This window comes from Ischnura elegans, chromosome 5, assembly GCF_921293095.1.
Source record: "Ischnura elegans chromosome 5, ioIscEleg1.1, whole genome shotgun sequence".
In the NCBI taxonomy this organism is placed as follows: Eukaryota; Metazoa; Arthropoda; class Insecta; order Odonata; family Coenagrionidae; genus Ischnura; species Ischnura elegans.
The window spans coordinates 76,608,683-76,623,258 of NC_060250.1; the positions used below are offsets into that span (position 1 = coordinate 76,608,683).

At 40.7% G+C, this 14,576-nt stretch overlaps 1 protein-coding gene across 4 annotated transcripts in view; it reads right to left on the reverse strand.

Moving 5' to 3' along the window:
- LOC124159088 (leupaxin) overlaps nt 1–14,576 on the reverse strand; it is a 575,831-nt gene that overhangs the window by 282,957 nt on the left and 278,298 nt on the right. Inside the window, exon 1 of one of the 4 annotated variants that reach the window (XM_046534627.1) lies at nt 6,808–8,562. The exons of the other annotated variants lie outside the window; for them this stretch is intronic. The gene's annotated coding sequence lies outside the window, so the exon portion shown is untranslated. Of the gene's footprint in view, nt 1–6,807; nt 8,563–14,576 lie in introns of those variants that run through there. 4 annotated transcript variants of the gene reach the window in all.

Genomic DNA, 14,576 nt, shown 5'->3' on the forward strand with positions numbered 1-14,576 from the left:
GGACGCAAAGTGGGTGGGAAGAAATAAAGAGAAATTTAATTCCATCCGCCATTGCTTTTTCAAAAAAATAAAATTAAACAAAATACAAATTTTCTTTTCCAGGAAGATTTTATGGATGAGAAAAAGCCTCAGGCATGCGGGCGAAAGTATAGAAAGGAGGAACATCGCGTGTGGGGTCGAATTAATAGTATGCATCCACGGATCGAGAATTTTTCTCTCGTTCCCCACAAAACACGGACGCTAATTCGATGGATAATGACGGGGAAACTGTCTCGCCTCGAGGGAAGAAAAAGAATTCGAGCTTGACCCAAAATCAACATTGGGAAAGAAGAAGGATAGGGAAGACAACGTCACGACCTTTAGAGACCCCTGAGGCATTCTTTCGATTTTGGAATACTTAAAGAAGAGTTAAGAGCTTAAAAAAAACAGAAATTGAAGGAATTGGAGGAAGAAAGTCACGGATTCCGACACGAAAATGAGAGGAAACCTTCCATGCCAAGGGGAAGGAAATGAAAAATTATGGAGAGACATTCGATTAGACTTGATAAGGTTTCAAAGCATGATGATTTACACATTTGGCATTTTCACGTATCGTTCTGGTAATATATGGACATAAGTTAGACATCTATATTTACTCAGAGTCCCACATTCCTTGCTCGTAATGATTTGAAACAATTGCATAACTTTGGTCTTGTGTTTGATTTCATTCTAAATTATTGTACCGCATTTCTAATTAACCCACTAGTGCCCGCAATCCTAGTCAACCGACTAGTTCCCGACAAGTCAACGGCTGATCAACCCGCAGCTAGATTTAGATAGGGGTTAGATGGCAGATGGGACTTTCCAGTCCTGATCTCACCCAATAAAGACGATTTTTTATTATTATTTACACAGTATTATCAGACAAAGCGAATTGTTTTTTTTACAAAAATACTCAATAGTTTAACACAAAGAGAACTGAATATGAAGTCGTCCTCTGTTACAGATTAGATACCAAAACTAGGTGGAATCCGTTTCATTCCTACAGTAAAGATAGTGGATTCTTAAGGATTTCAAGGGATCGAAACGAAGTAGGGAATGACATAGAGAATCTTTATAAAACGCAATCGCTCATGCGTGAGCTGAAGATGGACTGCCACGGAGAGAATCACAATGAGTGGATGGAAATGAAAGCGGAGAGAAAGAAAAGGAGCTAACAAAACGGAAACAAGGTCCACTTGAGAGGGTTTAACGAAGCGATGAACAGATGGAAGAAAACAAACGACGATCAAACCGACCGGAACATGACGTGGAGTGAAAATTAGCGTCGAGGTTATCAATAGGAACCGAGCTTGAGGAGAAAAAAATGAACATCTACACAGATATCGGCGGACACGACGAGGAGAGAAAGGCTGACGGAGAGAGCGATAATAGAAACTCAGCGGTTACTCGGGCGAAGCTGAATAAAATAAGCAAAAACATGGGAACATTTCTTAAATATTTCCCAGCATTCGAAAGTTTCAGAAAAATTCTTACGTGAATACTCATTCCACCATTCGAAAGAATTAGGGAGACATGATGGCCTCACGAAGACAATTGTCGAGGGACATGTAAATGGCAAGAATGGAAAAGTATAACCTCTAAAATAATATATCGAACAGGTAAAGAAGAATGTGATTGAAAAGAATTACACAAGTGTGATAAGATTAGCTTATAGGTGAATTGAGTGGAGAGCTTCGTCAAACCAATCTTACAATTAGGATTATTGACCTCTGATGATGATGAACAATAATAATCCTCCCAACTAATTATGCCGAAATACAAGATTTGCTTTAACAATCAATTTTAATCGGTAAATTAGTATACCAAAACGTAGGCTTCACAAACATATTAAAATTCGATGGTTGACCATACCTCCAGAAAGGTATGCAAGTAATGAAGAGAGTTAACCTAACCTGCGATAAGAAATATCTCTGTTATGCATTCAATTAAGATTCCCACCCAACCGGTATCAAGCTCATGCTTACAATTTTCAACGTTATTTCCAAGGACACTCTACAAATAGCTTCACATTCATTCACTTGGTAAGGTGAGGTTCGCGAGAGTGGGAGAATGGATTTACTTAGGGTTAATTTGAAAAATGTATCTAAAGCCTGAATCACACGATCATTTTTTTCGTCGCGAAAGTGATCACTATCGCGATCACTGCGCAAAATGATCGTCGCCGGCAATTGTTTTTCGCGATCGCGATGATTCCCATCACTATTTTTCATCACTCGTCCGGTCGCTTTTTCCGTCGCTAAAACCGTCACTAAAACCCCATATCAGCCAATCGGAACGCATTCCCCTATGGAGCGATTGCAGCGCAACGTTTGACAATTGTGGGAACGACATAAATAAACAAACACGCTATATAATTTCGTGATGTGGGTCCTATGACAACGAGCTGTGATATTGGAAATGATGCGAAGAGCGACGGCGGGAGTGACCGAGTGATTCAGAAAAATTATCACTAGAGCGATTGCTTTTCGCGACGGGAAAAGTGATCTTGATAGTGATCACTTTCGCGACAAAAAAAAAATGATCGTGTGATTCAGGCTTAAGACTAGCGAAGACAGAATCTTCCAATCATTTCAGCGGGGTGATTGGACTACATGGCCCATCACCTGCTCGCCACGGCCTTGTCACTAGGTGATTCAACCCGCAGGCTGATTTGAATGCGTAAGGGCTCCATCTCAAAAATCCCTATAGTAAGTGAACTCAGCCATTCACGAATTTGATCAGGTTCCTCTCTTGCACCTACTGTGATTTATAAAGTTATGAATTATAGGAGATTAGGACATTCAACGAAGATTTTATTGTGTGTGACAAGGGGATTTAACCCGAATTGAATCCGAGATCCCTCTATAAGCGAAGGCTATACTCACTAGGTTTCCACACACCCGAATTATTCAAGTCCATTACTAAATGTTTCAATATTATTTCAGAATATGACAATAAAGTTAAAACCAGATAAGTTTAATATTGAAACGGTGCAAATTCTTGAAAAGGTTTCTTCTCCCAATACATACCAGAGTACCAATATAATAACCTAATTTGTGATTGACTAACTTTTAAATAAAACTATCCCAGGATTACAATCTTCAAACTTATTTACTTAAAGGTATAACCGAAAATAATATGATAATCCGCGAGGAGAGGTCAATTTACATTTTTGGAATCCTAAGAAGACAGCAAAAGGGAATGTTAAGCAAATTAAATTATTTCGATGGCCATGAAATGAGGAAGGATGAAATCTTTAACTTCAAAACTCAACTATTCTGAAAAACCTCCGCTGACAAATAGTCTTCCAAGCCTTGTATTAACAGCCTAAACATGCCTGAGATTCTCCACCAACGGGATATCAATTCTCTCTTTACACCGCAGTGATAGAGGAGATAAATTATTTAGGTTATCAAACCTGCAAATCATGCCTTGCAATCTCGGCTCACAATGCGGTTCTCCCGTGCACGCTGACAATGAACTTAACCTCGCCTCATAACGAGAAACCCTCACATCATCGATCGAGTAACCATTACCTAATCTAGGTCAACCTCTATCGCGGGGAGCTTTTTTGTCAGATACACCTCTCTCCGAAAAAATGCAACGAAAACCAGAACGCCTTTTTATCGTTGAAACATTATTTTTTCTGCGATATTAAGGGACATTCAGGAAATTAAGCTTACGGGCAAATTAAAGATTAATTGACAGATAAAAGCGCTTCCCATGTACTTGGGGATTATTCCACATATCATACAAGATAACATCATGTTGTATGATATGTGGCTTGATGAGGTGGAAGTTGTTAATATTTTTCAAATGAAACATTGCAATCTTTCCACTGAATTTATTTAAGCACGACGCATTTTGTTGTTACAACAACATTCTCACATTAAAGGAAAAACTTGGGTGCACATGATTGACTTGATAATGTTGTTCTGACAGCAAAACGCGTCGCACTCAAATAAAGCCAGTGAAAAGATTCCAATGTTTCATTTAACTACATATAACATCATGATTAAACAAGATATTAAAATAACTACCAATATGAGGAAATTTAAAGATCCCGGCAGGAAAAATTAGGCTCATATCAAAATTAAATACTATATATCAGATAATTTTTAACCATAGTTAACCAATGACAAGTCCTGGGCTTCACATGAATGATTTTTTGCCACCCAACTGCACAAACATAATGCACCATTGAGCTGACTGTACGCATGTCACGTGAAACACTACCTTAGATAACACGTCTTAGATAAACTCGAATGGGAATCTCTGTCAGACCATAGATTGAAAAATAGACTAAACCTTTTAGATAAATTCAAGAGCAGTGTCTTTTCTAACAAAGTTAGCCATATCTTACGAACGCCAACATGCTACGGATGATAAGATCATATAAATAAAATAAGAGAGATAGACTGTAGAACAGACAGATTCAGAATGTCTTTTTTCCACGATCAATAAGAGATTATAACGGCAGATTTATAACCCATAAACAGATTAGATGCCTTGTAATGTAGCCTACTAACTTATGTAAAACTCAATCCATGTTTCTGAACTTTATTATTATTTCTAACAGCATATGGTAGTATAATCTGTTAGTATGGGTGTCGTTTTTTGGACCGTGTGGTGTGCATGTGGGAGTCCACTTGCATGCTGCATGCTGGTGATTGAACACCCCATGCCAAACACCCTAGAGGTGGCTCGCAGGTTATGTAGATGTAGATGAATACCCACGTAACCACTGAGACGCTGGAGGTACGTTGGGACCAAGGCGGTGACGTCACTCTCCCCCTACTTTCATCCTCGACTCTCTTGGGTCGGCATCGGCAAAGGATACGCGTGATTTAAATCCATTGCGCTCGACTCAAACGGCCTCAACGCTTTATGACGAATGGACGCTGGGAGAGGGACTTTGAGAACGGGCCCGAAGTGCGGCTCCCTTTACGATCGCTCAGGAGGGATCCCTCTGAACGAGGACGAATGGCCCTTGTGGGTGCTAAGTCAAGGAGTGCGAGGCTGATGGAGAGGGAACCTTATGGGAACGTCACAATAATATGGATGGAGATGAAGGGAAAGGAGCAGAGACGGTAAAATGATCGGGAAACGGATCCGTGCTCATTGGGGTGATTCAGGAAGTACTCGAAATGGTCAGGATCTCGATAATGCCCGCGATGTCACATGGCTCAATGGTATGAAGGAAGTCGTAACAGGAAATTGGTGAGGGGTAGGACATAAGATATTGGATGGAAGACATTGATCGTGGTAGTAGAAAGATGGGGAAGCAGCTGGGAAGAGGAACGGAGGACGGTGCCTATACCTTACTGAATGAGACATACATAGTAATACATTAATCAAAATATTAGAAATTTTACATTAAATATAATATTCAGGACCGATCAAAGAGGGGGGGCAAGAAGCCTGGGCCCTGGGCCACCCACCAAGCATGAGCCTTCCGCCAGTATAGAGGTAAATCTCACAAAATTGGAAAAACAAAAAAAAAACATCATAGCTGATGGGATTCCAATTGAGGCTGGGTTGTTTTTTGGTTTAAATGTAATCACATGTACGGAAAGCTCAAATTTACACTAAAAAAATTGTATTCACTAATCTAATCGAAAACACCGCACATTTTTCTGCACGTATGATACTGTGTCGCAATCATTAAATAATGACGCGCATTGATTAAATACGTTGTGAAATCTTTTGCAATCAACGCCTTAGTCATTAACCAATATATTCCATTTCACATTGCTAAAAATAATGCTTGAAAATAGAATGAGACACATCGAATGTGTGACTTTACATTACGTATTATTGCAATGGTTTCATGTTAAAATCAACCTAAGGTATTGTAAACTGAACATGGCATCTGACATGTAAACGTGGGTAAGATATTATTCAACAAAACCTTGCTGAATCAAGTATTTGAAAAGTTTCGCTTCCAGTAGGTATTAGCAATGTCCTTCAATATATTCCACTTAGAAGGCTTACAGGGATTGTAGGTGTTAGAAAAGTATGGTGAGGATAGAAGGTCATATCTACCTCTGATCAGTAGTTTTGACAGATATAGTAGGTCCGTCAGGTCATGCCTATGTCAATTCGAATTAAGGTTTATGTAAGTGATGGAGCCATAGATTTGCCATTAAGATACCTGACCAATTTCGAATAGTTTCTGAATCCAAGTACAGATAACTATAATTTTCATGAGGTAATCATTTAAACAGAGAATAACACGGTGAAAAAATCATTCATTAGAATATGTAATTTGATTTGAACCTTATAAAGTGGATGTGATAGAGATTGAACCACTTCCGAGAGATTATAGTTTAGAAAAGGAATCATCTATTTCGGGTAAAATTCAAGAGAGCGAGAATTTAAGCTCAGAAAAAATGAAAGAGCATAATAAGAAGTACAACAGTAATGATTTCCACAATTTCATTTCAACAGCCGATATTATCAGGCAGCAATGTCCTCACCAGGTTGTAGTCAGCATTAGGATCTGACAATAGCTTGACTATTCTACGGTATCGGCTATTTTTTAAATGGATTGCGGAAATCATAAATGTTATACAATGTCAATATTCTGTTTGGAATAAATCACTAAGGACTGGATTTTCGAGCAATTGGCACCTTTACGGAATTAATTCAACCAGTTTTAACAGGGAGAGGCAGTCAGCTGATCTTAAAGAGAGCGCGACAAGCTAAGATTATTGGGAGCAAGATCACTAATTATGAGAACAGACTTGCAAGATGCAAGGAATGGGAACAACAAAAGAAAATTACCAAGCTTTCCTCAGGTAATGGGTGATATTCCTCACACTTTTTTCCGCTCCGGATTAAAATGAATCCTATAGAAAAGAGATCGATTACACACACTTCACAATTCCACAACGATAACAGAAGCACAAACTACTTTTTTCTCCTTCTTTCGACAGACCACACTTCGAAGACTTGTCACAAGAACGTAACTTTATCACGGAAGGACGGAAGAAAAAAAATATTCATCACAGGTATGCCAGAAAGAGACACCTTTTTCCTTCCTTACGGGTTCGCACTTAACACCAACTTCGCGAGCCGACAGAAACAAATGCACATCAAAGTTCACTCGCACGTAAAAGTTCGACGTTCTCCGTCACTCGCTGCCGGCGGACTCAAATGTCGACACCTGTGATGAGGTCTTTATTTTCTCCGTTCGTAAATAAGTACGCTTTTTTTTCTTCTCTTCGTCGAACGTGCAGATAAAAGGGATGAGATATCGTCACTCACGTACGCACAAACGCAATATCCGCCGCCTGGCGGGGTTGGCCAGAGTTATATGGACAGCTGAGCGGGATCCCTTTGAATTAAAGCTTGTTGCGTAGCTTAATTGACGCAGGAAGCAGGTGGAGAGGGGGTTTGGAGTGGGTGTGGGTAGGTGCGCGGAGTTTCTGCCGACCCTCCTCTCAGCACGGAAGACAATGGTGTTCGAGTCGAGTCACGTGGTGCAACAACGACGGACGCCTACTACCGGCGCGCGCCACCTACACTGCGGAACACTCCTTCCCACAAGGATGCGATGCGATGAGATAGCCTTGCGACGGAACCGAAAAGGCACGAGGGACGAGACGCACGGAGGAATAAAGTACGAGGAGAAAAACAATAGTCAGTTTGATTTAGGCGGAGTCCTCGTCCTTAAGAATCACTCAGTTTCAGTGGCGCTTGACTTAATTAACTAACTGACGTAGGCAACCGAATTGTTTTCAATTGTCCCGTGACTTCAACACGTGAGAGCGAAACCTTCACTTGTTCGATCGGCCTTGTCACGGAATAGATATCCCACACCGCGAATCACCAAGCCTCTGACAGGCTTCAAAACAAGCCACGCTCTTGACCAAGACACTGGAAAACGATACAGAATTTCCAGATGAGGAGCACAAGAATGTGTAGTCAACGTATATCCTGCTCGAGTCTCTCAAGTCAATCACCTTCGTTGACCGTCGTAATGAAGTTAGCAATCAATCACTTCCACTTGCTCCAAAACTACCTCACAGCTGAAGACACAGGTACGCAAATGGTGACTTTCAATGTGTCACAGACGTAGACGTCGTTGAGCTCAGTTGAGATGTCCCAGATAAGACGTGGCACAGAAAAAAATGAAATCTTCCGATATCTCGGCGTGGGAATTGGGAGACTAAGGAAAACAAGAGTTCTTATTGAGGATACGAGCGCGTGAGTTGCGAAAATAACTAGACGGTGGAGTAACACACTATCATTGGCGTGCGAAAAAGATTAACTGACCTTCAGCGCGCCGCATCCGAAACAAGACGGTGAGACAGCGTACCGCTGAGAGAGGCGGCCAAAAATATCGTTCAAAAGGGTTTCACTCGACTGTCAGGGGTTTGAACCCTTGCGCCTAGGAAGGAACCACGACCTGACAGATGGGAGACGAAGACTCGAAGCCACCTCCACTGTAAAGATTCTGCGGGAAGAGATTTTTTTCAGCACGGGAAAAGAGGAGAACAACCACAGCGAGCACGGTAGGCCTGGCACCTGACTCCAGTGATCTTGGCAGATGGAAGACGGAGGCCTTTTTTTTTTTTTGAAGACTTGGTGGAATATAAAATCTGTTTCCACCCTCACTCCAAATATTTTGATTTATGTGTATCAATGAGGAAACGTTATCAGAGCACACTTAAACACACAAAACACACCACGACCTTTGCTTGTGAGAAACCGAAAAGAAATCGATTTATCCTTAAAGTTGACTCAGAAGCTGAACATTTTATCCACACCTTCCTCTTGGCGCATCGGAAACTATCCAATAGGGGTTAAGATGGCGAAGCACATGAAATTGGGGTTCTTGACTGTGATAACTACTGCACTCGTAGGGAACTCACTCTGGTGATCCAAAATAAAAGTTTCTTCTTCGTCCAGATTTGAAAAAGGGGATGTTGGTTATGAAAACTAGTGCGCTTTTTAAAAAACACCGTGGGGGATACTTGAAAAACTTTCTTCGTTACTCGGAAAATACCCAAAAGGGAGAATAAAAGGAAAATAAATTATAATCTGGGAGTCAAACCTAAGGATTTAAGTGTTGGAAACAGTTTCTCCCTTGCACCAGAGGCCAAAACACAGCACGAAGATGACTTCCCTCCTCGTAGAGAAGCGGGATATCAAGGCACCGGAACAGTAAACACTACACGATGATGCACACACAGGTAAGTACTACTCTCAACTAAGTCTCCCACGCACTACTGGAGACTTGGCAGGATGATGACTTTGTTTACTTCCCACCCTTTGGAGAAACGGGGTATCAGGACAACAGAACAGTAAGCTACACGATTATCCACACACACAGGTAAGTACTACTCTCAAATAAATCTCCCTTAAACCAGCGAAGACTTGGCAGGATGATGACTTCGTATACTCCACACCCTTTGGAGAAACGGGGTATCAGGACATCGGAAGAGTAAGCTACACCAAGATCCACACACAGGTATCTCCCTTGCACCAGTAGGGACTTGGCGGGCGGATGACTTCGTATCCTTAGCACCCTTTGGAGAATCGGGATAGCACAGTAAGCTACGCGGGGAGCAAAGGAGAAAGACCAAAGCACACCTTCAGCTGGTCGAGGACATACTGCGCAGGAGGCTCTTAACACGGGAGGCCGGGCACCCCCCTCCCACCGACTCTCCCTCACAGCCACCCCTCCCCCACCCCACATTTCTCCTTCCACACCCCACACACACACAGAGTCGGATGGGAGAGCCGCGGCAGCAAGCAGAGGCGACGTTTACCGCGAGTGGGCAGAGCAACAGGTGCCGCACCCATGGACCGCTCGCTCGCGCCGTAAAGCCCCCGTATCATTACCCAAAAGGGACAGGGGAGGACGCGTGGGGACGCATTGCCCGTGGGAGGGCGGGGTCCGAGGCAGGGAAGGGCAATGAAAAAAGTAGGCGCCGGGAGAGAACAATTCGTACCTAAGGCAGCGCGTCTTCAGATTGACTCGAAGAAAACATGTAAATACTGCTACCCATGATTGAAATAATAATAATACGAGGGTCGTTCAATGAGTAATGCCCCTTATTTCTTTCTCAGAACATATTTATCGCAAAGATACAGAATTTGTTTACAATATGCATCAAGATGTCTTATCCATGCCCTATTTTTCTACGTATTACCCATTACGTTCTAAGGACGTGCGCTAACATTTTGAGGGTGCGTGTATTCCCTGGTGGTAAAAGTTCTTGTCAAGTAGGCGTTACCATGCCGAGCGCCGCTGATCATGGAGGTCTGTTTCAGCATCCCCTGAGACTGTAACTTCCTTTACCCATCGCCCAACTCCACTCTTACCCACTGCAGCGATGCCATACACTGCAAACAAACGTTTATGGATGTTCACCACGCTTTCTTTTTCTGCACACAAAAATTCAATAACAGCACGCTTATTTTAACGTAAGTCATATGTAGATGCCATTTTGACGCTGTACTACGGTCCTACCATCTGCTAGAGCGGTATCAAACTTCATCAGCGCACGGAAAAAACCTCAATTGTGAAGCACCGACAAGGACTTAGATCCATGTATATCAATGACTTCTTAAAAAAATGTGGGGCATTACTTATTGAACGACACTCGTATATATAATTAAGTATTTATTGTCACACTCTCTTAGCACGCTTTATTATTTATTTATCTCAATTACCCCCGAAAACAGCACAATGTGGCCTTTACATTGGGAGTTTAAAGGACCAATAACAGACGATCATATTACGAGGGTCAGTCAAAAAGTAATGCCTCCCATTTTTTTTCTACTTAAAAAAATTAAGTTAAGTGAAAAATTTGAATTTGGCGCCATTCCTCAAACCTTCTTCTGCAATCCACTGCAGTAGTAACTTTCTGTGTCAACAGGTGGCAGCACAGCAGAAGTTTGTAAGATGGCCGACATCGATGTTCGTTTGAGACAGCGTTGTGTGATTGAATTCTTGAATGCAGAAGGTGAAACGCCCATACGCATTCATGAAAGACTGAAGAAGGTGTATGGTGTTGTGACAGTGGATGTCAGCACTGTTAGACGATGGGTTCGTCGTTGTAAGGAAGCTGAAGGGCAAACACCGTTGACTGACGAAAAGCGGAGCGGCAGGCCGGTGAGTGCAGTGACTCCACACAACATTCAGCAAGTTGATGACATCATTCGTGGTGACCGTCGGGTGACTGCAGATGAAGTGTGTCGCATTATTTCTCTCAGTAAAGGCAGTGTGATCACGATTATTAAACAATTGGGGTACTCAAAAGTTTGTGCACGGTGGGTTCCAAGAATGTTAACCGATCAGAATAAAGAGGCAAGGAAAACAATAGCCTCCCAACACTTGCAGCGCTTCCGTTTGGAGGGAGATGAGTTTCTGAAAAAAATTGTGACCGGGGACGAAACATGGGTGCATTTTTTTGAACCCGAATCAAAGAGGCAGTCAATGGAGTGGCATCACACAAGCTCGCCGAGGAAGAAAAAATTCAAAACTGTGCGATCGGCAGGGAAAGTTATGGCAACAGTTTTCTGGGATACAGAGGGTGTGATTCTGGTTGATTTTTTGGAGCAGGGATGCACAATAAATTCTGTTCAATACGTCACAACCCTCAAAAAACTTAAAGCACGTCTTCAGCGAGTTCGCCCAACAAAATCAATGGCAGATGTTCTTCTTTTGCATGACAATGCAAGACCACACACCAGTCGTCACACCTCTGACGAGATTGTCAAAATTGGATGGGAAGTTTTGCCTCATCCCCCATACAGCCCTGACCTGGCACCATCAGACTTCCATCTGTTCGGGCCACTAAAAGAAGCTCATCGTGGGATTCATTTTGAAAATGAGGAGGCCGTCAAAACATCCGTGCGTCAATGGCTTAGCAAGCAGAGCTGTGATTTTTACCGTGCTGGGATACATGCCCTTGTTCAAAGATGGACCAAAACTGTAGAGATGGGCGGAGATTACATTGAAAAATGACAAAATGATCCTCAATGTTGTGGTTTTCAACCTATGTAATTGCATTTAAATTTCCTGACAATTAAACATAGAAAAAAAATAGGAGGCATTACTTTTTGACTGACCCTCGTATTAGACTCGCTCTCTTGTTTGTCCTTCTAAGTTAAAATTTCCAGCTGTAAGTAGATCTTTCTATGTGTGGAATGCTCTCTTCGCCTGGGCTATTTCGTTGGTAATTTCTTTCTTGCATCCTCTATCTCTAGTTATCCCGCTTCCCGAATAAAAGAATTCATTCACCATACTAGCATACATACATACTAGTATATTTACTACTCAAAGTAAAATACACCAAAGGATTATATTCACCATGAAAAAATATTTGACTTAGCCGGGATTCGAACCTGGATCTCCCGATTGCCGGCGATCGGGAGATCCAGGTTCGAATCCCGGCTAAGTCAAATATTTTTTCATAGCGAACTTCATCCTTTGGTGTATTTAACTTAGCACACGTGCGCGTGACTGCGTACAAAGTCACTTGTTTCTGCAGTGCTTTACTACTCAAATTTCAATCACTTACTGATTAACCGATGGAATTACTAACTAATTCCTAACTACACCGATGGAATTTTCATGATAACTCAGAAATGGATGACAAAAAGAGGTCTCTCACATTGTACTCATCATAAAGGTATTATTAATATCTGTTTATATATAGTTTTTATAGCAAACGGTAAAATATTGAGCAGCAAAAAATGAAAATTAAATATGTTAAGGAATACAAGATGCGTTAACTACAGTTTTTTGGGTTTCACAGGAAACTTTCAGGGACCTTTTTAAATACCAAACTGTAATAGATTTATTCATTAATGATTTCATTTATGAAAAATACATAACCATAGAAAAAAATAACCTAACAAGGATATATTTCACGATATAGATATCTATTTCTGCAGTTTTAATAACAGTTCAATGAGCAAAAGAGAGAGAATTCAGTCCTAAAACAGGATATAAGGACAGGGATCAAGTGGCTGGATAACTATTATCTAAGGACAGATGATCAATATGATAATAACCTCTGCACTATAGCAGAGCTGGTCACATCTGTAAGTTAAATTGTGAATGTCAAGGCTCGTCTCCTCGATAGAAGCTAATTCTGAAGCTCAATTCTTTTCCACAAATCCACCTCTCCTCAATTAAGCCTGCTTTTCTGTGGCTCTATTGTGAAAGGCGCTAGTTATCTAGACTACTGATCGCCTTTCTATCCAGCCACCAACCCACCAAAAGACGCCACAATGGAGGGTTCACCAGTTAATGATCCACCGCGAGCGCTGGATGAAACAGAATATGAAAGAAAACGGGACAGAGTATAATGGAAGTAGGGCAATGGTATTCTGTTAAATATGTAGAAAGGTAGGCATGCTTCGTTGCAAATGCCTGATCCAATTTATTAAACAGATGAAGATCAGAAAATCCAAAATCTTTGTTTACGCTAATATAACTCTAACAGATCATCATCCCACCATAAACCAGTAAATTGTAAGCAATTATTTAGTAATTACGAATATTCCGATTCAATGTAAAGCAAAATATATAATAAACTTCCCTAAGATGGAATATGTCATAAATAACATTCCTTCAGAATTAACTGATAAACTTAATTTTACTACAATTCACGACTAGCTACTCATGTTTTGCTTAACTAGGTACGTTAATTGTTTACATCATAGAAATAAGTAGTTTACATAAACTCTCATGGATAACGATCATTTGAATGATTCAGTGACTCACTTCTTAAAATGTTTATTGCCTTTACTCAAGAACAAAATATGTCCTAAAAGAAAAATTCCACTAGAATATATACCAAAATATATTCTAAATTATTTTCGATTCAACTCATATTTTCTCAAAACTCAGCCGGATAATTTCTAAACCTACGCTAATTGTTAACACTATGTTAGGATCACATAACTTTTTTATCCAACAAAATATTCTGGGCAGTCCAGAATTTTCAAAACAAGAATTATTCAGAATTTTAAAGATCGATGCGACCTCCGAGTAGGATGAAACTAACAGAAAATTTTATCCCTGAAGACTGATGATTTTCATGAAGAAGTTATTCAATGGAAGAGCTGTGCCAATGTCTATAAAGTAAGACAAAGTTCTTCCAACAGTTATCTTCTGTCCCAATTCGTATTAACTAATCGTAATCCTGTCTCATAATAAAGTGGATGGATATTAAAATTGACTTTTAAATAAAAACCTTGGTAAATTTAACACAGATGCATTTGTAGACGACAGGGAAATGAAGCAATTTCACTGAGTGACGCATCAAAATATTCATTCATTATAAATTTGAAAGCCAGATCAAAACATTTATCTTAAAAAAGTCTTGTAACCAACGAAAACATATTGGCACTATTTTTTAAATGCATAATTCGAAGAAGGACACACACGAATACTTGGATTAAAACTGAAAAGAGAAGTGAAGCATGAAAATTCTCAGCGTGGGTATTCATTTTTCATCAAGTTGTAACGCAAAAAATCTAGCGCACATTTATCCCGACACCTGCGCGGTAAGAAGCTTGAATAAAAG